This window comes from Mobula birostris, chromosome 6 (genome assembly GCF_030028105.1).
Source record: "Mobula birostris isolate sMobBir1 chromosome 6, sMobBir1.hap1, whole genome shotgun sequence".
NCBI lineage: Eukaryota > Metazoa > Chordata > Chondrichthyes > Myliobatiformes > Myliobatidae > Mobula > Mobula birostris.
In genome coordinates this window covers 167,233,901-167,259,723 of record NC_092375.1, presented here as the reverse complement: position 1 = coordinate 167,259,723, position 25,823 = coordinate 167,233,901, and the positions used below count along the sequence as shown (strand labels likewise).

At 38.7% G+C, this 25,823-nt stretch overlaps 1 long non-coding RNA gene across 1 annotated transcript in view; it reads right to left on the bottom strand.

Moving 5' to 3' along the window:
* Positions 1 to 689: 689 nt before the first annotated feature.
* LOC140198640 (uncharacterized) overlaps positions 690 to 25,823 on the bottom strand; it is a 44,763-nt gene continuing 19,629 nt past the window's right edge. The window contains exons 2-3 of the long non-coding RNA XR_011886231.1: positions 19,598 to 19,689; positions 690 to 843 (exon numbers count right to left, since the gene is read on the bottom strand). This is a non-coding gene — a long non-coding RNA (uncharacterized lncRNA). The remainder of the gene's footprint in view (positions 844 to 19,597; positions 19,690 to 25,823) is intronic.

The window sequence follows — 25,823 nt, the reverse complement described above, 5'->3', positions numbered from 1 at the left end:
CCATTAGTTAGACTGGCAACTGCATCTTGTTCCTCAAACAATTTTCCCTGCTAAGTTGTCGGAAGCTTGAAATGCTCATGTGTGCACAACGAGGGAACCGATGCATCTGGGATCCGTGCAAACAATGGCAACAAGAGGAAGATACTGGTGAAGAAATCAAGAGCAGGGAGAATTTAAGTGTATCATTTTGATGTCAAAGCAAGTCACAGAAATGGAAGGAAGTGCGAAGGAAAACTGGAAACAAGGAGAAACAGGAAGAATGAGACTCCTTCATTTGAACAGTTCCTTTTGGTGCCAGCAATGTTGATGGATATGGATGGGAAGTGTAAGAATGGGTGCTCTTGTCCATACTTGCCATCGTAAATGAGCTGGGTTTAGGACGCAGCTAAGAGGCAAATACAACATTCCAAAATATTTAATAGGTGTTGGTGGTTAGCTCAATTTTGCAAAGCACGAACAGCAATTTGTGGATTCTCACATTTCACAGTGTATTTGACTCCTGTCTGACGTTGCTGAACATTTGTGGACAAGTAAGATCCAGTGCTATAGCTTCATTGTTATTTGACATCAACACTTGTCTCACTTTTTTCCAAGCAATATACTTCCTTAAAGTATATTCAGTACTTAACATACAGCAAATTCGTGTCAAATAACATGCAAGACAGAAAAATTAAGAGCATCACCTTCTCTCAGTTATGCTTATTGAACCTTTGGATTCAACTTGGCCAGTTCGAATAATGTTAGTTGCTATCCTATCGAATCAGCTTACTCTCCAAACACGGGCTTCGGGTTACAACTGAGGAGAGTGACGAAACTTCACATTTGTAGAGATAACATTGTTTTCTGGGGTAAAATATGAATTTAGTTCAATTAACTTAATAAGTGACTAGTGTTCAAATCAAAATAGAAAATTATAATCTTCAGAATAACATAGCATAATTACTATGATACAGGAAGACTGGGTTGGGGGCTAACAGAAAATGGATGAGAATGAAGCAAATACTTGTTCCGTAGCCTGTCCAATTTTCTTTCTGCTCAGGTTAAGTTAAAGAAAATGGTCTTGCAGAGCTGTCAATGACTTCTGTGCAAAATTCTGTTTTTATTGATAAGATGTTCCGTACAGGAAGCTAGGATAGAATGGACCATTAACAATATTATTCTGTTATCATAACAGTGATAACAAATTAATAATTTTGAACTATAATTTTTATTTACATGTATTAGTTCTTCATTCCATTAATGATTTTGGAAGCTTAATTATTTTAAACCATTTTCCCCCACAGATTTAAAAATAAGTTTCAACTTGACCTGAAAACCTACATGGGGCATTTATGCAATGTAATGGGGCATTTATTGAAAATTGAAACTTGTAAGTAAACCCTTCTCCACATTTTCTCTCACCATTTCTTTTTATACTGTCTTCAAAGCAAACATACCTGAGATATCATCAAAGCTCACCTCAAAGTAGGATTCAGTAAATCACACCCTATTACTGGAACCAAATGTACCACAGACATTTTTTATGACTTAGTGAGGGTGGGTAACTTGCCTTAGGTGATGGTGACTCAGCAATGAATTACAACCTTACTAATGGAAAGTACAATGTAGAGGCTGCTTGTAATCAGATGTTTTGGCCTGGTTTCACCATGTGACAATTCAAGCCATTAAATGGAGAAAACCCGAGCAGTTAAAAGATACTAATATCCACATTACTTGTCACTTACTTCATATGCATTTGTGCACCAAATGATGTGTACTTATTCACATTTTGGTCAAGACCAAACCTAGTTTAAAAACTGATGTTGAATACCATCGGCATGTTATAATAGCATTAGAGAGACATAATCCTTTTTATTGGCCTTCTTAAGCTGACATTTAAAACCTTCAGTCTTGCAAAACACTGTGTTTTATGTATTATAACCTAGTCAAGACCTTTTGACATACATTTTAAAATGACTTGTGATTATAGTGTCACAGAAACTAAGTGTTATCTTGGCACAATGAGCAGAAGTAATAGCACATTCTTTTTCTATATAAAGTACACAGGATCTTCTGTAGGTCCATCAATGTACATCAGTTAACTAGTTTTCAAAAGCTTTCAATGACAGGTTGCATAGATTTTGAAACCTTGATTGTCTTCACAAAATATTAGGTAGAAAGCAGTCGTGTTACAATCAAAATATGAAAGGACTGTCCAAAACTACTTATGTGTATGCAACATTTGGAAAGGAAAAATCTTAATGACAAGCCTTGGAAAAATTAGCCAACAATTGATTTTTATAATTCATGTTTTAATATCTTTAACTTTATAACACTTGATATATAACATTAAACTCAGTATCTACATGGTAATAAACAGAGGAAGCACAAAAACCTGTTTAAATTAATACTCACCTAAGCAATGGACTGAATAAAAGACAACTTGGAGCCACGGTGAATGAATTAAACTAACACTCAATCATCCACTACATTACGATGTGAGAAACAACTACTTGTCACTTCCAACTTAACCAAACACTCTTCTTACTGTTCATGTTTCAATTCAATAACTGTTTCTCTTTCCATAGTTGCTGCCCGACATGATAAGCATTTCCGGTATTTCCTGTTTTTGTTCCCTATTTCAAAGAGTCTGCCATCTACTTGGATTTTAACATTGCAAATTTGGTGGATTAAGATGCGTTGATAATGCCCACGGACAGATAAATGTTGTTGAAGGTAACATCATGACAAGGAGAAAATAATTTGGAGAGAAAATTGTTTGAAATCTGCAGGATAGTTTTCTTTGCTAACATTAATGGTATGAGCACAATTCAGACAAAATGGGCTACCTGTGTAAACTATTAGAGAATTTAAAGCCACCTAACATTCAGATTTTCTGTGATTTTTTTAAAATCTTGATTCAACATTCAAGTTGCTGGGATCAGGCTGCCTCAATATCACCAGTCTTTACTCCAAGACTGAAACAAACATGAACTGTACAAATAATATTGAGTAACAATAATACTGAAAATTATGATTTTAAAAATCTTGAAGCAAGCTAAGTTATCCTTAGACGTATGAGCCTTATGCATTACTTTAAACTGTATCAGCGCATGTTTCACACATATAGTGGATGAGTTAACTAATGGAAGAATTTTTTCCCCATTTTTCAATAGGTAAAGTAATCTTAAATTCCCTTTCCCAATCAATCTTAACTTTATTAGATACATCTGGATGTATTTTCATAATTATATTATAAATGTTTGCTATTACACCTTTCTGAAAAGGATTTAAACCTAAAATGTTTTCCAAAATATCCGTTGAATATAAATTCGGGAAGGTAGGAAAAATAGTATTTTAAAAATTTCTAATCTGTAAATATCTAAAGAAATGAAATCTAGGCAAATTATATTTATTAGATAATTGTTCAAAAGACATGAAACAATTATCCTAAAATAGATCACAAAATCTTAATATACCTTTAGCTTTCCAAGCCAAATAGGCTTGATCCATGATAGAGGGTTGAAAAGACAAATTAGATATAATAGGACTTGCTAGAATAAAATTAGCTCGTTATTACTCTCATATAAATCCTATATGTGCTAGATGTCACTCCAAGATAGCTTCTTTAACTCATATGTTTTGGTCATGTCCTCTTTTTAAAAAAATACTGGAAAGTTATCTTTGATATTATTTCAACTGTTTTCATTATTGATTTACAACCCCATCCTATTAGGGCAATTTTTGGTTTACGAATGATAGAACCAAATCTTTCAACATCTTCAGCCTGTCGGATGGTTGCATTTCTTACACTAATGGCCAGAAGATCCATTTTGCTGAATTGGAAAGAGATCAACCCTCCCACCACATTTCATTGGTTCTCTCAAACTATGTTGTGTTTAAACTTAGAAAAAATTAGAAGTGTTATTTATGATCCCTCTATTAAATTTGAAAAGACTTGGAGGCCATTTATTCAACACTTCCATATGATGTAATTTGACCTTTTCCAAACCTATTCTATTTCTTTTTAGTATATGTTGAGGGAAGTGGAGTCTAATGGTTCTTTTTTTCATGTTTCACGACAGCCTATATCTTTTTCTTTTTTTTTCCTGTAGTTTAGTTGGTTAGTCTTGTTAGATTAGTTTTTTTTGGGGGTATATATTTTTTTCTTTTTTTCCTTTTTCATGTTATTTTGTTTATATATAATATTTGTATCTTGTATGATTGGGAGGTTTAATACACATGGGTTTATATTCATATATGATAATTACAACAATGTAATCCCAATAACTTTGTACGATTATGTTATGTTAATCTTTATCATTATGATACTAATGAAAAGATTGAAAAAGAGAAAGTAAAAATCTTGAAGCATTTAATTTTACAAAGAAAAACTTGATAGCTTTGCAAACAATTAACAGGTTAAATATCACTTTCATATTAACTTCCAATAATTTTAAATAAGGTTTCTCAACTGGAGGAATTGATCTTATTAAAAATGCTTATAATTATTGGCAAATATACTTTCAGTATGCTCTTAAAAATGATTTTTAAATATCAATAATTGTTTTCATTCTATTAGTGCACCCAATGTATTGGCTCATTTAATGTCTTACAGTATGATTTCACAAACAAATTTTATTTTGGGTGTATTTTAGATCTAATTTCTTCACTGTACCCAAAGTGGAACTACAGCCAATTGCTTTGTATTCTAAATACAGAAAGAAGGCAATTCATTTTCAATTTTTTTCCTGTGAATAGATCAGATAAATTGAATAGATTTTGCATTTTGCAGAATACATGAATTGCAGAGATTACAAGAAAATATAGGACTGATCTTGTCTATAGTGATATACAATAAGAAAAAATACTTATGAAGCTTTCGCTGCAGATTTCTTTAAACCGTTATGATAGTGAATATCTAGAAGCCATCTCATACCTGTACCATCTCGCTGCCCTGCAAGTATGCCCGAATTGCTTGTTAGGGAGCAGAGGCATTTTGAAGAGAATCACAAAATCAAAATTTGTTGCCAAGCAATGTTGCAAAATACTGCCACAGAATTTATGCTGAGATTAACAAGATAACCAACATTTGCCATTACCAGGGAGGAAACCAAACAGCAGCCTCAAGTTTACACATGCAGGTGAAATGCAGAAGTTCCCAAAAGCTATTCATCACTCTGCCACAAGATGCACTGCATTAATCTTTGGTGAAGCAATTAAGATTACAATTATTCTAATTTGTCACATGTTCATCAAAACGTACAGTGAAATGTATTGTTTGCATCACATCAAATCAGCAAGGGTTGTGCTGGGCAGCCCGCAAATGTTGTCACACTTTCAGCAGCAACATAGTCTGCCCACAACTCGCTAAGCCTAAATGCAAGTCCTTAGAATGCAGGAAGAAACCCAAACAATTGGAGGAAACGCACTGACCACAGAGAGAATGTACAAACTCCTTACAGACACCGATGGGAATTGAACCCAATCTTACAGCTTTGTGTGATAAATTAACAAAATCTTCACCTTATCCCATATTATTACTACAATGAGATTTGAAAAATGTCTTCACTGTTGAATTGTAAATGGGTGCTACTTCATAAGTCATCCTCAAATGTGCTTTCAGGCTCTGTGAAATTGTACTGTTTAATTATCTTGATAAGTACAATGAAATTCCATGGATTTAAGAGAAAATAAACATGATACAAACTCGAAATGGCATTTAATTCTAACTCAATTCAGTTGAATGTTCCAATGTTAGTGCTTAGTTTACATTCTTTTCCAATTCTATAATCACATTAGCTGGTCAGAGTGCTTGGTGACCCTATTGTTGCTGCACACTGTATTTCTTCTACAGAAGACACCAGACAACTTACATCAGAGAAAATGCAAGTTTTTGTAAGTATGTTTGTATATATGTTTCTTTAAGGTCATAATGAGCCATTTCTTTACTGATAAGAGTCATTAAGAGATGGTAACGAGCCATCAGCCCACGTCAACCATTACCTACTCATTCACACTAATCCTACATTAATCCCGTATTTTGTTCTCCACACATTCTCTTCATCTCCTGCCCATCCCCTCCCCTAATCCATCACTCACCTACTCATTAGGGGCACTTTACAATGGCCAATTAATTTAGAACCTGCACACTCCACAAAAACAGCAAAGTCAGGATTAATCCAAACCTTCAGTGCTGTGATGCTCGGCTTTACTAACTGCACCAATGTGTTGCTCGTGATGATGAAAAATGCACTTGATTACATATTATTGAATTTAAAGATCTCTAATTGCTTTTCAATTGATTTGAAAATGTTTTCTATTAAAAGTTATACAAGTCACATTCTTTCTGTGATTTATGGTAGGCTATATTACAAAAGTAACACTTGTGGTGAATGATACAGCAGATCTATGGAAAAGGGTGGCACTGTAACGTAGTGGTTAGTACAACGCTTTACAGTGCGGGCAACCCAGATTCATTCCCACCACTGCCCATAAGGAGCTCGTACGTTCTCCCCATGGGTTTCCTCCGGGTGCTCTGGTTTCCTCCCACAGTCCAAAGACATGCAAGCTGGTAGGTGAATTGGTCATTGTAAATTGTTCCACAATTAAGCTAGGATTAAATTACAGGATGGCTGGGCGCTGTGGCTCAAAGTGCCAAAAGGGTCTATTCCATGCTGTATGTCAATAAATAAATAATCGTTGAAAGGGAAGACGTTGGCCACAACAGTACCTCTGAAATTCAGATCATAAATAGGATTCACATCAAAAACATTGATATGATTTCTTAATAATTTTACCTAAGGCTGAATTGAACAGTCTTACTGAACATGAAGTAGAAAACTGAACTAGAAAACCTGAAGTATGGTAGGATTCCGTGTAATGCTAATATTTTTTAAAAATAATCTGTCCTGGTCAGGAACCCAGCCAATACAAAGATTATTAGAGTAATTCAGGTAGATTTAGTTTGAACCTACCTTGGAGATAGTTCTGAACAAACTGGTTTAACAGCAATTGCTTCCATGTCAAACTGCACAGGCAGAATCAATACAGATCAGCTCAGTGCAAGCTTCTGTTGATTCTAACATCATAGCAGCTCACTAGGGGTCACTAGTAAAATCTATTCAAAGTTGATCTCTGGTTGAAAAGACAGACTGATTCCAATTAAACTGCTCTGGAACTTTTCAAGTTATATTGTGAACTTCAATTGAACTTCATTTGTTTAAAAGAGATACTATCCCATTATATTGGTCACTGCAAGCTGTTTCAAAGTTACTTTATGTGAAATCTGAAGGAGAAACATTTTCTGAGACTTGCATCTTTATTAGTTTTACTTGGCCTACAACATGTCCATAAAAATGTAGTGAGAGGTTTAAATATTTATAATTCAGCAAGGCAAGCTATTGTTAATCAAGATACCCAATTTTGCATTATATAAATCATATCACTAATTCCAAATATTTTTGTGGTTCAAATGCACATATTTTGTCTAATTAATTCAATGCATTTTCAAGCCATCACTAATAAATAATTAGTCATATACGTGACTACAGTTTCACTGAACTTCAGCTGAGAAAATGACGGTATTCATGTTCACATTAATAGCTTCAAAGCAACAATGACCTGGTTCACCTGGTTCCCACTCATGTAAGAAAACGGCCACAGTACTTTTCAGCAGAGAGGTAAGTTCTCAACAGGGAAAAAGAAAGATTTGGAGGGCAATGAGGAGATCTGGGGGAGAAGAAATAACTCTGGGAATAACAATTTTCTTTTTGGATAAAAAGAATGCCTAGAAGATGGGGAAGATAGGTTAGATGGAGGGGAAGAAAGAAGCAGAAACAAAAGAATAATTAAAGAGAAAGATACAGAATTTCCATGACAGTCAATTATTATGATTGTAATCTTTGGTGGAAATACTGCAAAAATGGGTAAACTAGACTTGTGGTGCATGGCAGTTCAGAAATGAGTTATTGTGTTCCTTGTATTTATGGGACAAGCACACTTCTAAAGTTATTACTTAGCTGTAAACTATTTGGGACATCCGGAGATTGTAGCATCTGCTATATAATGCATATGCTTTCCTTTCTGGCTCTGGTATATATGTTAGGCTCTTGGCAAAATGCTGAAGATCCCTGTGGAAGTTATTGACACAGATTTTCAAAAGGCTTCTGAGGAGAGATAAACCAAAGTAAAGGGATTTTGGAAAAACGTTCCCAGGGACAAGATACGATGATTGGAATATTGATGCCTAATAATGAAACGGCAGAATTAGAGGACGAGCTGCAAGTTTGAAAATTGAGAATGCAAAGCGTGTGTTTGATAAACATGGTACATGATCACACTAACAACATGGGGTCAGGCACTGAAGGGATTTAAAAACTGGGAGAAAGATGCTGGGATTGGTGTACAAAGTCAGGGAGCAGATGGATGTTGGCAAGCATTGAAGATAGATGCTAATTAACTCCAAGTCTGAATACTGCAATCAATATATACTTTTTTTTATACATTTGAATAGTTTAGTTTGAAAACAGGAAATGCAGTTGTGAAGGTATTGGCAGCTGGTTCTATTAAATCTGACAGTTCTTGAAGGTTACTTATACAGAAATGTATTTAATTTTATTCTTAAAGGACATGATTATTTATTTATCAGTATATGGTAGCATTCACTAAGCTTCTATCACTTATTACATGGTTGAAAAATAATATTATTCTGTAGATTTATAATCTCTTGTGATCTTTAAGTCCTTGTTAAACATTGCAAAATGGTCAAATTATTCATAAATTCCATTTCTTCATTAGAATCATAGCCTGTGATAAATTTTAAATAGTTTTTTCTTAGTAATTTCAAAATGTCACATTTTTTAAGATTACTGATCAGGCACTATGATCTATAGAGATGAATTAAGAAATCAACTTCTATCCCAGAAGAAGTATATTTAGCAAATCTCAGAATATTCTATTCAGCAAACTGCTGCTCCATAGCCTTTATTTTCTTTGGTCTGACATATATATATATTTTAGTTTAGTACCTTGTAAAATTTCACTCATAAACCATTCCCCAGGCAGGATCTATCCTGAAAGGCTTTCAAAGTCTGCCTTACTCTTGTTGGAAAGTGAGAGAGCAGGCGTGTGCATGTAGAAAGAGTGTAACAAGACCCCAGTACAGACTGAGTTAAGTCACTGACTGCCCCAATTATTATTACTGATGAGCAAAACGATCTTTGCTAGTTTACCACTGAGAACAATAGACCTGCCTCTCCACCGTGTACTGCAAACTTGCTGGGCTGCAGAAAACATATCAAGGGCAACTCTGGAAAGATCCCTGATCTTACTTAAGAAGGTATTTCATTCTCTTGGTGCATAATGAACTCTTTAAAAATGGTATGCTTTTATTTTTATGTGCCATAAGCACCACCCTCTCCAGGGTATATGCTGTTTTAACGGAAGAGAAATTTCTTGAAAGAAAATCTTGGTTGCACTTTACAAAAGTTGAAAATTTGAAGCTCTCATACAAAATAAGATGTGCTTTTAATAAAGTACACTGGAGCAAACTGAGATGTACTAGTCTGAAGCAGAGCCCACTTGGGGTCAGTCTTTCACACAGCACTCAGAAGGGGAGGGGGTGGATACAGAAATCATGAGCACATTGTTTCAGCCTTCAAATGACCATGAAGAATTGCTGATTATGCAAGTTAGACTTAATATTATTAGAAATTCTACTTGGATTGTTCCATAACAGATGTTTGCTGGGCACCACCATGCTGTCTGCATATAAAGTTATGCTAATTTGGCTGTGTTTTCCATCAAGTTAGCTCTAAGTCATTACAGCACTTTGTTACCCTAGGTCCTTCTGTCTAACTAATAATTGGCTATTATTGATATTAATTAACATTTTTTGCACCTTCCCCAGTTTTGACCCAGTATCTGTTTGTAAGTTTAATTACAGTCCCCTATTATATGCCAAAATGTGGGTCCTACAACAGTCACAAGCCATTCATCAAAAAAGAAACAAGGCCAATTAAACAGGCAGCCAGACAGTGCCTTGATTTGCTGTTGACTGCTTCTTGATCGCTATTATAAATTGCTAATAGGGCAGAAACTGCTAAGTACTGCAGCTGTAGGAGGTAGTGACTGCTCACTACATGCCTGGTGATTGGGAAGGGGACCTGACGAGAGCTGTCCATCACTTTGTATTTGCTTTGAAAGCTTTTAATGCGACAACTTACTCATTCAACACCCCACCCCAATGAAAGATGATAAAATTCATCAAAATTAATAATGTTAGGGTCTTGGCCCGCTACGTTCTGCTGTCTTATGGTCTGGCCTTTAAGCAGAAGTCCAAATTGTTCAGGCTGTACTGTGTAAGCCACAAAGAATATACTCCATCTATTATTCTATAATAAGGGCTGAGACTGAAGGTTTTTATGGCCACAGATCAAGAGATCATAATAGAAGCATATTGACAGACTTTTTTCTTTAATACTCCCGGGGAGCAACCATTGTAGGAAAATATATCAAAACACCATCAGCAGCACTTGGATCCACTGTGTAAAATCAATACTGAGCCGTATATGGGTTGAGTTTTAACAGTTCTCCTCAGTCATTTGTACAATGTGCATCTGTGCAGTTTTGGACCCTAGAGGCTGATGTAGCTTAGCAACTGTGAGGCTTACACCGATTAGCTACAAATGAAGTACTGTATGGCTATCAAAGCAATTGTTCATGGTTGCCTTTGTAGGGAAGATTGAACTAATTGAACATGATACAGTATGAAGTTAATTAACACCCATGAGTTTGTTAATTGCCTCTCAGTTCTCTAGGCTGCTCTCAGCTTTTGGTTTTGCATGCTATAAGTCCCTCGTAAACTGCAGGGCTCATTTCTGGTTGAATTCAATCTGCCTTATGATAAAATATTCCTCATGCCTTTAACTGACAGCAGTGATCAAGAACTTGCTGTTAAAAAACATTAGTATTGATAGAAATACTAATTGAATCTAACATCTGGTCAGCATTTTGCCCACTGTTTGCCATTCTCTCAGTTGACTCTTTGGTCTGAAAATTTAAATCAGTTGTCTTGATTCCAAGCTGTTTTCTCGGAAAGCTAGAGAATGATTTTGGCAGCCCAGCTCCTCCCTGTATTGTCATATGTATGGCAGGGTGGGTGCTTCAGATTGACACTTTACTCTAGAAACATAACTTAATATACAAAAGTTAATGTTCCATCATTGTGTGGGGAGCATATGCTGTGTAGGAAGTGCAGTATTCAGCTGAATGGAGTGCTGTAGCCATGTCACAGTTGTTCAGCGAAGGTTCTCTGGCTTTCTTTGCTGTTTCTTATGCCTCATTCAATCTATGCTAGTGAGGTAGCTCCCTTGAGGAAGGCTTCTAGTTCCCAATTACAAGTTCTATCATCAATCATAAGTATTATTTATTCAGCAAAATGAATTGCTAATTAATAACTGATGAGCGTTATGGCCTCCAAGTCTGTAAAGCTATTAATTAAGGCTGGCAAGTGGGATTCTGCTCATGACGGGCTACCTGGCAAACTTTCATAACAATTAGTACAAAGGGTTGAGAGGGCATTCGTCCATCATGATGGAGATCAGAACATTTTACTTTCCTATATGACTAATGTTTATATTGGGCTGCCCAATTAAGCCATCTGGAAAATTCTGAATGTAGTATCTGGTGACTTTCAACGCGTTGGTAACGCAATGCAATCAGAAAGCTAACTGTCTCTGTGTTACGTCATGAGTGTCAAGTTGGAACACTACTTAATGATTGATTTGTTTACAGGACAGTGTAATGAAAATTGTAATGCAGAGAGAAACAGAGCATCATGCAGATAACATCGAAATCTGACCCAATAGCTCGGATTAATTTGCTGCATATTAAAAACTGCATTTCTCTGTTGGAAAGATACTCTCAGTCCCCTCCCATCTCTGCTAATAAAATACACCACTGCTGGTTCAGATATTAAAATTCACAATTTGAGTGTAAAAGTAAATCTTTATATGTTGTCGTACAATAGGGAACTTGGATCTAGAAAATCTAAGAGAAGATAATGGAAGTACTATACTAACATTGCTGTGGGCACTAATGTTGCTAATGTAAGCTTCAATTGCCAAGTCCTCCAATCAGCAAATTTCCCAGTAACACCAAGTTTTGGGGTATAGTGGACAGTGAGGAAGACTATCAGAGCTTGCAGCAGGATCAGACCAGGTGGGAAAATGGGCTGAAAAATGGCAGATGGAATTTAATGCAGGCAAGTACAAGGTATTGCACTTTGTTAGGACCAACAAGGGTAGGTCTTACACAGTGAACGGTAGGGCACTGAGGAGTGCGGTAAAACAAAGGGATCTGGGAACACAAGTCCATAATTCATTGAAAGTGGTGTCACAGGTAGATAGGGTCATAAAGAAAGCTTTTGGTACAATGGCCTTCATCAATCAAAGTATTGGACACAGGAGATGGGATGTTGTGTTGAAATTGTATGAGATATTGGTGAGACCTAATTTGGAGTATTGTGTGTAGTTTTGGTCACCTACTTGCAGGTAGGATGTAAATAAGATTGAAAGAATAAAGAAAAAAAATTACAAGAATATTGCTGGGACTGGAGGACCTGAGTTGTAGGAAAAGATTAAATAGGTTAGGACTTTATTCCTTGGGAAATAGAAGACTAAGAGGAGATTTGATAGAGGTATACAAAATTATGAGGAGTATAGATAGGGTAAATGCAAGCAAGCTTTTTCTTCTGAGGTTGGGTGGGACTTCAACTAAAGGTCATAGGTTAAGGGTGAAGCTTAAGGGGAACATGAGGGGAAACTTCTTCACTCAGAGGGTCATGAGGGTGTGAAATGAGCTGCCAGCGCAAGTGGTGCATGTCAGCACAATTTCAATGTTTAAGAGAAGTTTGAATAGGTACAACGATGGTGGAGTATGGAGGGTTATGGTCCCAATGCAGGTCGATGGGAGTAGGCAATTTAAATGGTTTAGCATGGACTAGACAGGCCAAAGGGCCTGTTTCTCCGCTGTACTTTCTATGACTCTATAACTCAGAAATGAGCCAATCAAAAGTGAAAGGATATATTAGAATAGAAATTGAGATTGGGAGGCCATACGCAGAGGGGGTGACTGGTGCCTATGTTTTGCCGCAGTCATGGAGAAATTGTTACAGAGTATTAGGCGTGGGATAATTTTTAGGGCTTCTGGGATAGAGGCAACTGCTAGTTAATTCAAACAAGAAATGGTCTTCAAAGAAGCTTTACATGTTATCTCCCAGTGCAATCAAAACTGTCTGTTTAATATCACAGGCTGCTAGTTAACGATGGGATACCAGTTAGTAGATTTGCTTTGGAAATTGATAAGGCAATCACTTCTATTGACACTTGCACAATGTAACATCCATTTGTACCCGAAGGCCATCAAAACCAGCCATTGGGACATTGTAATTCTGTACCATTATAACTACACAGGAGAAGCCAGTAACTAGATGCTATGTTTATCAGTGATATCCCATGGTGATATTAGGAAGGGTATTATGTGTCCTTCCCCTTTATTAACACATCATTAAGGACATACTTACCCACTTAATACCCAGTTCACAACACATTAGTTTTGTCAATTAGTAATATTCTGGCTGTTTGTATATCCAGCGAGCCATCCCTCAACACTGTAGCAAAATGAGTATATTATGGATGCATGGCGTTTTGTGCTTGGAATCAATCCCTTGGGCCAGTCACCAGTATTTGAATATTCAAAGCGATTTTGTAAGTTGAGCTGTGCTCCTATTGAAATGTGCAATTCTGAAGAGTTACCAGCCTAAACGCAATATATTTAAGTAGGTACTTCCAAACATCAAAAGTGTGCTTACATGATCCTTGTTAAACTTTGTGTTTGAAAAATATGCGTGACTGTTGAGTGTTAACTGAGGTGAAATTGATTCTTCAGAGGACCTTTTACAGCTATCAGTTTCAGTCCCAATATGGCTCAGTCACAACAGAGATGCAGCTTGACTACTGAGTCCACAAGGACTGTCAACCACACAATATACACTAATCCTACATTAATCCTTATTTTATTCTCCTCATATTCTCATCAATTTCCACACATTCTGGCATATCAGGTACAATCTATAGTACCCTGTTAACCTGCCAACCCATATCTGGGATGTGGAAGGAAACTGGAGCACCCAGAGGAAATCTGTGCAGTAAGGGGGAGATCGTGCAAAACTCCATCAGATGGCACCAGAATTAGAATTGGACCGAGCCAGAAGTGTCTCCACTAGTTGTGCTGCCACTCTGCCTCCCTAGAATAGAGGCTGGAGTAGAATGTAGAATGATCAGAGTCCATTCTCTGGGAAATAAGTTATGTTGGTATAGCTGCAGCCTGAACTAAGTTTAGGCTGTGGCCCGGAGTGGTCGGTAGTTGTGTTGGGATCAAGGATCAGGAAGGGAAGGTAATGGCAGACATCCCACCTCTCCCGGAAGTTCCGGGAGTCTCCCGCATATTGATAGTGGCTCCCTGATGCCCGGAAATTATATACAATATCCCGCAAATCGATTTTTTTGAGAGGGAGATGGAGAGCGAGAGCGAGCATCCTGATTGGTCTCTCTTCATGCTAGGTAGACCTATCAGTTTTCTCTGTGGGCGGGCTTTACAGTCGACCTCAAAAATAATGACAGTGTTGCTTGCTGCACTGTTTGCAGCAGTGACTTTTCTATTGCCTGTGGTGGGTTAAAATGTAAACGACATGTTGAGGTGAGTTTAACAGGTGTCATTCGTTCATTAGCGTAGCTAACGTTATTTAAACTAGCTGGCTAGCTGCTAAGGAGCTACTCTATTAATGTCCTACGTGATGACGCCAAACTCCCTGTAGACTTGCTTAAAGTTGTAATAGAATAAACATGATAGTATAATATAATATATGTACATATTTTAAGGTCACATTTTCTGCATATACCCAACTTGGTTTACAGATTAGACAAAATCACTAAACAAAGTATTATATACACCCTTGGAGGTTGACGGGGGGGGGGGCGGGGGTATGGGGTTGCGGGGTGCGGGGGTGCTACCTCCCTGAAATGAGTTTTTGCAGGGTGGGATGTCTGTAATGGAGAATGTGCTGGCAGGGAACTACAGCCAAGGGTGACAAGAGTAAGTATTGACTTACTTGGGAGATTTTTGAGGAATCTCATTGTTGTGTGACTGGATGATTCAACAAGAGGAGGGTGTGGGTATGTGAAAGGTGATGGTGCTGTCAATGTAGAGACCCGAGTGGTAAACAGACTTGTCTTTGTGACATCTCAATTTGGCACTGCGTTGTCAGGAGCTAGTTGCCCCAAGTTTGGTCAAAAATTGTTTGTCCAAGAAAAATATAGTGAAAGATCTCCCACATTACTCTAAGTAGTGTTGTACAGGGAACGTCACTTTCTCATGCAGAGCTGACGTGGAAGCCAAAGTAGGAACTATCAGGCCACGCTTCCCAAATGTGCAAATGGTCACAATCACACTTCACTCAGGAAAAAACATCAAGTCAAAACAAAATTGATTGTGAATTTCTAGGCAATGGACTGTAATTAAAAGTTGAAAATTGAGTAAAGTTATTAAATCTGAATCTTATACAAAGTGTTCAAATTGAAGTGTACCTTATAGAAGCAGTATCCATACCAACTAGGTAATGGCACGCCAATACAGTAGTCTGAAAAGACCTGCTTATTCCCACCCAGATCATCTGAAAACCAGATATTCTTTGGGGGGGGGGAGAAAAGAATGCAAAAAAAAGTCCAAATATTTGGAAATAAAATCAGTACAGTACCTGTCACACCCCTTTAGAGAACCAGTAACAGTACAAGAGACATCTCTGATTACACTAGACAACAAACATTTTGCTTCCTGACTGTTTTTGGGTGTATTTTATGGACTTTGGGCTGCTGATAATGAAAATCACCATGAACTTTCCCTATCACACACCATTTTTTTTAAATTGTCTATCTCAATTCATAATTCAAGTCAATTAAAATGTTGCCCACCATGTAAACTGAAGAGTTTTCTATCTTGTCCAGGCATGCTTAGGCAGGTGCTGCATAGCAGGGTGGGTTTTAGAAAGGCTATAAATTTCTGTGAAGGATTTCAACATTTGAGACAGATATTTCACAGAATAACTGATGCCAAGATTAAGGAAGGCATTTTTATTGGTCCACAAATCAAACAGGTTATCAATGACAGGCAATTCAAAGAACTTTTAGTGGGATTGGAAAAGAAATCGTATGGAAGTGATTCAAGGATGTTTTTGAAAATTTTCAACAACTACAGAGCACCAAACCACATTCAGCTGGATGACAATATGCTTCAAACATACAAAACCATGAAGTGCAACCTGTCACTGAAGATTAATTTTCTGCATTCTCATTTAGACTTCTTCCCTGCAAATCTAGGTACTATCAGTGACAAGCATGGTGAAAGGTTTCACCAGGACATTGCAGTCATGGAGAAATGGTATTAGGCAACTGGAACCCATCATTGCTGGCTGATTATTTTCGGACAATTAAGCAAGAAGCCCTAGACACTAACACTGAGTACAAATGAAAATCATCAACAAAGCATTTTTAGCTTAGTTGAACTATTGCAAAGCATCAGCACTATTATACAATTAAACGCATTATATTCAGTCAAAGTTAATTTATTATTTCTTCAAATTCCTATGTGACACAGGTAGTTTGAAATTATATTTGTATTCAGCTTCAAGCGATCTATCATAAACAAAAAATATCTGAGAAAGCAACACTTTCGAAAAAAATTGTTGTCCAGTGTTTTTGTTACAAATTACACTGTATGATCTTGAAGGTGGTCACTCCTGTAATCTGATAAATATTTGGGTCTCACTTGACAGAATCTGGTAAATCAGCAGCCATCAACCACATTTGTTCTACTAATCTACTACATTTCCTTAGGAAGAGAAGCACATCCTGAGATCTACCCCAATCCATTTGAGATGTAGGATATATGGAACAGTCCTTGTTTCAGTCTTATTCAGGCCTCTTCCCGCAGCTCTTTCTCCAGCTTACTGATGCATGTATTGGCGCTGCATGGAGCATGTGTACAGAAACTAAAATGTTGTTACCTTTGCTGCTTACTTTCATCTTGCTCGACTTTCGGGGTATTCAATCCAACTCTTTCCGTCCCTTTCCAAATTCCTCTGTTTCCACTGGATGGGTTAGTAGCCAATAACCATTGTAAGCCCACAGACTCCCACAGGTGCTCAGTTATACCTCTTTCCAGGCTGGTTCCTGTAAGCACCCTTCCACTCTCCCATTGCTCAGTGTGTATTGTATTAGTTCTGTTTATGAGTTTACCATAGAAGTATTTCTGAGATGCCTTCCTTTTCCCTTACAGCAGCGGCTCATCTACGATCATTGATGGGACTATCATCTACATCTCCTCTATTTTCATCTCTGCTGCTTTCACCTCCTCTCCTCACAGCTCAGCATGGATAGGGTTGCCTTTGACATCATCTTTCATCCCACCAGTATCCGCATCCAATTGGTCATCTTCACAACTTCCACCACTATCAATTCGATTCTATCAGGAGATTCTACCAGGTTATTATGTAGGCAGTGGAAGGCTGGCCTTCATTGCTAGCGGGATTGAATTTAAGAGCAGGGAAGTTGATGTTGGGTCGCACCTGCATGCAGTTCAGGCCTCCTTACTTGAGAGAAGATGTACTGGCTTTGGAAGTGGTGCAGAGGAGAGGTTTAGAAGGTTAATTCCAGCGATTAAGGCATTAGACTATGAGGAGAGATTTAGTTGTCTGGGACAATATTTGCTGGAATCCAGGAAATGAATGTGACCTTATTATGAAAGGGATAGGTAAAGAAGAGGCAGGAAAATCGTTCCCACTGGTAGGTGAGTTTAGAATTAAGGGACATAACCTCAAGATTCTGGGGAGTAGATTTAGGATGGAAATGAAGAGAAACCAGAGGGTAATGAATCTGTGGAATTTCCTGCCCATGGAAGCAGTAGAGGCTACTTCAGTAAAATTCAAGATTCAAGATTGTTTAATCTCATTTCCTGTGCATAAGTGTAAAGGAGAGTGAAACAATTGCTACTCCATATCTGATGCAGCACAGAAAAAACCCACAAAAGATAAAGAACAGAATAATAATTTAATAAAATCGATATACATATGTATACACACACATATAAGATAGGTTATATACATAGATAGATTGTATGTCCATAAAGTGATACTAAGCTGTACATATGGTGAGGGGAAATAATAAAGTAGTGGTGGAGTTAGTGGGTGGATGGAGATGAGTCAAAATATATTTAAGACAGTTAGATTTTTGCATAGCAGGGTAATTAGGAGTGATAGGGAAAAGTCAGGTAGGTGGAGCTGCCTGCACAGCCAGCTTATTGAATGGCAGAGCAAGCTTGACAGGCTAAATGACCTGTTTCTCCTCCTATTTCGTATGTCCTTATGCATCCTCCCCTCCTCTGCCCTTTCTGTGTTCCAAATGTACTTCTCCCTCCATGACTCTCAGGTGCACTCTTCCAATTCCAGTAACCACGCCCCTTAACAAAGTGCCACAGGTGACATAGCATCTGCCCTTGTACTTTATGTACTTTATCCCTTCCCACCATCCAGGGACCTAATCGGTCCTCCCTGATGAAGCAGAAATCTAGTGTACAGCATTTGGTGCTCACAATGTAGTTTCCTCCACACTGGAGAAATCAGAAACAGACTGAGTAATAATTTGCTGAGGAAATAAGTTCAGTCCATTGCCAGAAGGATTGAATGAAGAGTAGGGAGTCCAGTTGCAGACCACATTAATTCTCTATCCCACCCTGGCATATTTATCTTCTGCATCATTATAATGAAGTTACTGTGAATGCACATAATGGACGATCTAACCTGGTTCCTCAACATCACCTTTTTAGTTAAGAAAGCTTTGCAGTGCCTCCAATTCCTGAGGATATTAAGGTGAGTGAGGTTCACCCTCCCCCCCCCCCCATTCTAACCAATTACTACAGAAGCACCATCAAGGGTACCCACCTGCGTCATGGTCTGGTACAGGAATTGCAATGAATTTGACCACTAGACCCTGCAAAGTATTATGAGGAGTGCTGAGAGGATCATGGGGGTCACTCTACCACCATCCGAGATATTTATCACGAGCACCATGTATGCAGGGCCCTTAGCATTGCCAAGGTGCCTTTCCTTCTGTCCCTCAATCTCTTTCACTCTTTACCATCAGGCAGGAGGTACCGTAGCATTAGGACAAGGACTGTGAGGATGGGAAGCAGCTTCTTCCTTCAGGCTGTGAGATTATTGAACTCCCTGCCTCCACCCAGTTCTCATCAATTATGAAGCACCGGGAACAATCATGACACATTTTAACTTCTGTCGGAAATGCACCTTACGCTAAGTGCCAGTCTTCTGGACTATCTTATTAACTGTTCATTTGTTAGTGGTGATTTACTTTGTGTCATCTGTGAGTTACATGTACTGTGTTGTGCACCCTGTTGCAGAGGAATGTTGTTTCATTTGGCAGTATACATTGAATGGCAGTAAACTTGAACTTGAAGACCAATTGTAACTTAAGAGAAAGCACCTCACCTTCAGTATGGACATGTTGCTTTCTTCTAAAAAAAAAGTAGCGCATTTTCTATGTTTACATCAGCACTGGCCTGATGTGGTGTGTCATCCATCTGTAATAAAAAGTGAAAATGCTGGAATTACTCAGCACTTCCGGCTGCATCTATAGGAAGAGAAATGGAGTAAACGTTTCAGGCTGAAGACCCAGTGTCCGAAATGTTAATCGAATCCCAAACAAGAGAAAATCTGCAGATGCTGGAAATTCGAGCAACACAGACAAAATGCTGGAGGAACTCAGCATTTTCTCTGAGATCCTCTTCTCTCAATTCATCTGTCTCCACCACATCTGCTCTCAGGATGAGGCTTTTCATTCTAGAAGGAAGAGGATATCCTCCTCTTTCAAAGAAAGGGGCTTCCCTTCCTCCACCATCAATACTGCCCTCAGCTGTATCTCTTCCATTTCTCACATGTCTGCTCTTACCCCATCCTCTCGCCACCCTACCAGGGTTAGGGTTTCTCTTGTCATCACCTACCACCCCACCAGCCTCTGCATCCAGCACATAATCCTCTGAAACTTCCACCATCTCGAACAAGATCCCACCAATAAGCACATCTTTCCCTCCCCACACACCCCCCACTTTCTGCTTTCTACAGGGATCGCTCCCTATGTGACTCCCTTGTCCATTCATCCCTCCCCACCAATCTCCCTCCTGGCACTTATCCTTGCAAGCAGAACAAGTGCTACACCTACCCCTACACCTCCTCCCTCACTACCATTCAGGGGCCCAGACAGTCCTTCCAGGTGAGGCAACGTTTCACCTATTGGGAGTCATTTTCTGTGTTCGGTGCTCCCTAGGGTGTGGCCTCCTGTATATTGATGAGACCTGATGCAGATTGGGAGACCACTTTGCCAAGCATCCTAGTTCTGTCAGCCAAAACAAGCAGGATCTTCCAATGGCCACCCATTTTAATTCCACTTCTCATTCCCGTTCCGTTATGTCCATCCATGGCCTCCTGCACTGTCATGATGAGGCCACACTTAAATTGGAGAAACAACACCTTGTATTCCATTTGGGTAGCCTCCAACCTGATGGCATGAACATTGATTTCCTAAACCCCTACCACCCCCTCCTTCTCCATTTCCCATCCCCTTTCCCCTCTCTCACCTCATCTCCTTGCCCACCCATCACCTCCCTCTGGTGCTCCTTCCCCCTTTTCCTTTCTTCCGTGGCCTGTCTCTTTCACCAAATAACTTCCCAGCTCTTTACTTCATCCCTCCCCCTCCAGGTTTCACCTATCACCTGGTTGTTCTCTCTCTCCTGCCTCCACCTTTTAAATCTACACCCCAGCTTTTTTTCTCCAGTCCTGCCGAAGGGTTTCGGCCAAAATGTCGACTGTACTTTTTTCCATAGATGCTGCCTGGCCTGCTGAGTTGCTCCAGCATTTTGTGTCAGAAATGCTGTTTCTCTTCCACCTATGTGACCTGACCTGCAGAGTATTTCCTGCACTTTCTGTTTTCATTGTAGATTTCAAGTATCTGCAGGTTTTTTTTTTGCTTTTTAATTTTTATCTATCTGTGATATTGGCTCTCCACTTCATCGGCCCCAGTTTCACAGGTTGATCTGCCCTCATTGACTTTCCTCTGGCCGCACCCTAGCTGAGTCATTCCCTTTATGCTATCTGTCCCTCTCCCATCCTCTCTCCAAGTTAAGACCAAATAAGTTTTCTCTCTTTTCCAGTTCTGCTGAACGGCCCTTGACATGAAATATTAACTTTGTTTCTCATTCCACAGAAGCTATCCAAGCAGCTATGTTTCCAGCATTTTCTGTTTCTATGACTTCCCCTTTTGTTATCTTCTCCCTAGTCCTACAAAGCCCAGTGAAATCATCAAGGTAAGAGGATTCGAGAGCCAGTTTTCCCCAGCACAGGAACAAATTGGGTGACCAGATGTTTGAATCTGAGGATAAGTTGGGAACTTCCACACTTGACAACACAGAGACATGGAAATCGAAGGTGTCCTTCATTTAAACAGTTACATGTCCAGCAGGATTTACCAGCAAAATCCTGGCCATTAAGACAGATTAGTATGATTTCAGTAAGAAAGAACACATGAATAATTAGTGAGTATCTACATGGGAAAGGTACAATATCATTATTTAATATGACATCAATAAAAGAGGCAAATTATTTTACTATCTCAACTACAATCTTTCAAAGAAAAAATGGAAGATTGGAAATTAAGGAAGACACTGTTTTCCTGAACCTTCAGTAAAGGTTTTGATCAGATGCAATGCAGATGTTCAAGAGAAGTTTTTCTACAATATTCAAGCTTGACATACAGTATCAGTTGTCCCAGCCTGGGAACTAGATATAGATAGATCTGCATTTGTTTGGGGACCAGTTATCAGTAATGTTACACTCTGATTAGTATACAGACTGATGTGATTCACAGTTGTTAATGAATGCCACACAGGCTCTGGGAGAAAAGTATCTGAGTTTGTGGATTACTTCAAAATGTACGTGAGAGATAACATACCTGATGATCATTGTCTGAGCTTGTACTCATGGATTATTAACCTACAAAATTGTGGAACAATGTTAAGGTGCATGCATGCACAAAATGATCAGAACAGATATTGAAACCAGTGGAAAAGGATAAAAATGTAGTGATGCCTGAACACAGAGTGAGCTTCCAAAAGAAGTGCATTTGCACTGCACTTTACATTACATTTGCTTCCACAACATTTACACTACATTTGCTACATTTACATTTACACTACAATATTTACACTACATTTGCTTCCACAACTGTAGTGATGCCTGAACACAGAGTAAGCTTACACAAGAAGGGTGCTGCAATCTGACAATACTGCTTCTTTATATCATGAGTGCATATTGTTTAAAGAGTGGCATCTGTGAAGGTATGGGGTTCAGGAGCAGACCCACATGGGCGAGAACGTCTGTAAGGATGGAGGAGCACTTGTGCTACCATGAGGCATTCACAGAATCTCTGCTTCCCCTGAGTTGCTTTCATCCATTACCATACACAACTGGATGTACAGCAGATTATAGATATTAACTTGATCCATTGATTACATAAGGTCTTGTAATGTAATTTCATCGGTTTGCTACCTTATTTTCAAACGCATCACCTGCGCTCCAAATTTGCCCAGCTACTCTGAATGAACCAGTGTTGCTCATTTAGCATGAAGGATTCTGATTGTGATCATGTTTCATCCTGCCATTACTGATGGCCCACAACAAATGTACGGTGCCCAGTTCTGATCAGTGGGATCTGCTCTTAACATTCTCCAATTAAAACAGAAAATTCCACAACAGCAAGCCCACTGCGAAGACAGGACTTGGTCTCCAAGCTCTGAGCTGTGTTCACTGTAATTAGACTCTTTAAAGATCACTGTATCTATGATAAATCAAGCAAGTCAAGGATTTCCACTGAATCAAATTTGAGAAGTGTAAGTGTACAGCTGGTACTACATAGTATACATCTGATAGAGAATGAACTTCACTGTGCTCTGCACGCGAAGACACGTGATCAGATCTCGGATATGAGTCAAGACAATGAAAAGGCTACATGACTGATAAACGATTCCAACTCATGATGCCAACCAGAAAACACATGGGTCAGTATATTATGTAAGTAATTGCCTCACTCGACAATGAGGTCCACCTATGATCTAACTGTAGACCATCGATACTTGCTGCCTAAATCTACAAATTCAAGTAAATGTCCACAGAAAGGCTACTGAAAGATTGATGGAAATGCAATCTTATATATGACTTACAACCCTCAGGAAAGGGAGCAAATTGAAATAGAGAGGAGCATTGCAAGAGACCCTATCCAAATCCACACCGTGAAAAAATTATGCCGATATCATATCATTCTGACTCTCAAAAAGGCAATGTGATAAATCTGAAGCTCATATTAAACTCATCTAATCTTGGAGTATTAATGGACCTGGCACCACTTGTCACACTGTAATTGCATTGCTTCTATTACTTGCTTTCTGATTACTATGAATTTACAAACCACTTGAATCTAATTTCATGACCTGACTTTTAATGTACAAACATGACAATGAAGAGGTAAAGAAGTAAAATTATCAGAGAAATAAGGAGGGTTCAGCTATAAATAATGTTATATTTAATTCAATCTTAAGATCGGAACTGATATATGTTTTACTTCACTGTCATTTATAATTCAGTCTTTAAATAGGAAGCCTTCTTCCAGACTAATTTATTATGAATAGCACCTCTTGCAGAAGCTGATGCACAATGTGGATAAAATGTACTATCAGAGCTGACAGAATAAGTAAATATAATTAGTGTCATTCAACAATTAAACCAGAGTTTGTACTTTTGATTATTAAACAGTTGGTAAATCTAATATAAAAATTATGGCAAATTTGACACTTAAGTAAACTTCTGGTTGAAGAGAGAATACTTATAACTTTTGGTATGGCTTAGATTAAACCCAGTAGTGTTGACATTGAAGAAATGTTAAATTATTTCACGTTTTCTTAAGCTTCTATTTCCAAAACAACACCCAGGATAATCCACAGGAATACTTTTGAAACTGTAACATAATTAATATTGTTTCCAATATACAAGATGTTGGTGTCACTGGGAAGACTAACAATTCATGCCCTTTGGGCAATATTGTTGGGATAGTGATAGTGCCCTCTTCTTGAACTGCTGCGGTCCTTGGGGTGAATATATTTGTGAATGAACATGATGTGTGAAGTGCTGCTTTTGATCTTGATGTGAATATGCAAAATGCTGTTAATGAATCCTTGACAACTTGCAGTTTGGCGGCAATACATATGAACGCACAGGCAGTAGTGGGAGGGAATACTTAAAATGGCATACTAGCTTTCTGAGTACTGTGGAAACTGAAACAGAGGCAAACAATTCAGTCCTATTCCTGACCTGCTGGTGAAAGGATAGCAGATGGTGCAAATGTTTTGGAAATCAGGAGTCAACATTCATTGAATTGCAGTTTTGTTGTCAATGCGATCATGTGGCTAGTTCAGTTAAGTTTCATGTCTATAACAATTTGCACGAAGTTGATTATAGGGCACTTGGTAGTTATGTTGCTATTGAATGTGCTCATTCGACTCCTTTGGAAAAGGCCTCTGTCTGGCACCTAATGTAATTCAAATGTCACCTACCACTGATAAGTCCACGCCTCAGTTTTGATTTGATCTTACTGCAATGGAGACAGTGGAGTTGAGAATAAAATTAAGTATTATGTAATCCCCATTCATGAATCCTTAATGGAATGAAGACCAATAATAAAGCAGCTGAAAATGTTCAGCTCTAGGACTGTGTCCTATGGCCTATGGATTTCTTGAAGCATATTCCCAGGGCTAAGGTAATAAGCTCCAGCACCACCTCCATATTCTTTTATACCAAGTAAGACTCCAGCAACTGGGATAATTTCCTCTCCATTCTTACTAACTTCAGTTTTAATTGCAAAATTATCTAATGCCACACATATTTAAATATTGTCTTGGTGTCACACTCATATCCTCTCTGAAATGCATCTTGATGTTTATTTTAGGACCTTGGCTATGAAGTGGCAGGGGTCTAAAGACCTGGGAGGAGCTCAAACTGACAGGTTACAATTGTGTTTTCGATAACACCTTCTTTCATTCCACTGATGAGTGATGGGCAGCAACTGAATGGGGAATGGTGGATGATGTGGGGGGGGGGGGGGGCGGGTCCATTACTGGAAGTTAGAGAAATCGATGTTCATGCCATCAGGCTGCCTGGGGATGTACCTTCCACATACAAGGGAAATAATCACAGCCTGCGGGGCAATTAAGTGATATTATTTCTACCTCCCATTTCCATTCTGACATGTGAGTCCATATCCTCCTCTACTGCAGTGGTTGGAGAAGCAACACCTTATATTCATCCAGCCTGATGGCATGAACATCGATTCCTCTAACTTCCAATAATCACCCCCCCTTCACATCCTCCACCATTCCCCATTCTGTTTCCCTATCTCACCGTATCTCCCTACCTGCCCATCACCTCCGTCTGGTACTCCTCCCCCTTCCCTTTCTTCCATGGTCTTCTGTCCTCTCCTTTCAGATTCCCCCTTCTCCAGCCCTTTACCTCTTTCACCAATCAACTTCCCAGCTCTTTACTTCACCCCTCCACCCCCTCCCGGTTTTGCCTATCACCTGCCACTTTGTGCTTCTTCCTCCCCTCCCCCTACCTT